The sequence below is a fragment of the Helobdella robusta genome (genome assembly GCF_000326865.2).
Source record: "Helobdella robusta unplaced genomic scaffold HELROscaffold_87, whole genome shotgun sequence".
In the NCBI taxonomy this organism is placed as follows: Eukaryota; Metazoa; Annelida; class Clitellata; order Rhynchobdellida; family Glossiphoniidae; genus Helobdella; species Helobdella robusta.
The window spans coordinates 265,301-266,804 of record NW_008705498.1 but is presented as its reverse complement, the minus strand read 5'-3'; the positions used below and the strand labels follow the sequence as shown (position 1 = coordinate 266,804).

Here is a 1,504-nt window from a genome sequence, read left to right as displayed (position 1 = left end):
CAACAAACCAAATATTTTTAATTAAACTATAATTATTTTTCTATTAAAAATAAATAGTTTAATTATTAGTTAGAAACTTATTTCGGAAAATAGTTAACTAATCTAAAAAAAAGTAGTTAAATTTTTTTCAAACTATTTTGCAACTATTAGATTGGCAGAGTCTAAAGCAGCATTAACGCTTTAACATAACAAGTTAATAAAATCATGTCTTGTCTAGTCATTTCTTTAAAATAACGCTTAAAAGAAAATTTAAACGCCAAAAAATAAAAGCTTTTCTAACAGTAACAGTATTGTTTGAAAGCAAATTCATTGATTGAACCTAGACTCTAGAGCACTTAAGAAATTTTTTTAAGAAAACTTTTTTTAATAAAACAACAACAAATTTGAAAGATTGAAAAACCAACCGCTGCCGGTAGCATTAAACATGAAAGGAAACGATAATTCAAACAAGTCGGAAATATAAATAAAATCAAGAACATTAAATGTATCTGGTTTTAAAAATATGGAAAACTTGCTTTTAACATTTTAAATAAATCAATCAATCAATTATATTTATACAATGAAGTTTTATAAAATTTAAATGCGCTTTATCCAAAAAATGCAGAATAAAAAATACATATTTAAAAACAATAAGACGGGAAAAAATATAACTAGAATATTTTAGTAAAACTATTTAGTTAGGTTTCCTGATTTTACTACATTCCTTATTCAAGCTTTGAACTCTAATGCTTGTATAGTGTTTCGTATTTTTATATTTTCTCCAATTTCTCTTAATTTGTTTTCATGATATCTTCTTATCGTTCTTTATTGCAGTGAAAATCTGCTTTTGGGGAACTTTCTTCCTTCTCTAGCAAAGTACTTACGACGTCCAGTTCAAAGCAAATGTAAGACCATTCCGTTTGCAAAACTTATTTGAAAACGATGTTGATCATTGTAAAAACGGCTCTTAAAAACAAATTAATTATAAACTTAATTGAAATTTATGAACTTTTGTAAGTTATCACAAATTAAAGCATAACATAACTACTATGGAAGTTGGCGAAAACATTTTTTAATTAAAAATTTCTCTAGTTCCCAACATTTCTCACATTAACTCAAGTCATTGAAACAATTTCTTAATGTTAATAAACTGTTGCAAAGTTAATCAATAAAAATTAATTCCCATTATTTAATTTTCCATGAATAATCCATTTTGCTGTTTTTTTTTCATTTTATAATATTGCCTTGCATGTTGTAAAAATTCTGCGTCTGTCAGAATCAGATTTCTAAAGAATAGAAAAAAAATCAACGGGTGATAAAATGCATGTCCAGAAACAAAACATTATACAGTTGCTAGCAATCCGTGGTATGCATTATCAAATAAACGTTCAGATGACATTCACCTGCGTGTTTGAAATTCAAATTATTCGTTGGAGATATGTTTAATTGTTTATTCATCGGCGTGGGAAATGTTTGCAACCGGCGATAACTAAATTTTATTGTTACAACATGTTTGCAGATGTTG

General features: G+C 26.4%; 1 protein-coding gene across 1 annotated transcript in view; it reads right to left on the bottom strand.

Annotated features, from left to right (window-relative positions):
• Positions 1-1,107: 1,107 nt before the first annotated feature.
• HELRODRAFT_104323 (hypothetical protein) overlaps positions 1,108-1,504 on the bottom strand; it is a 5,700-nt gene continuing 5,303 nt past the window's right edge. Inside the window, exon 10 of the mRNA XM_009032751.1 lies at positions 1,108-1,504. This exon is cut by the window's right edge and continues 598 nt beyond it. The gene's annotated coding sequence lies outside the window, so the exon portion shown is untranslated.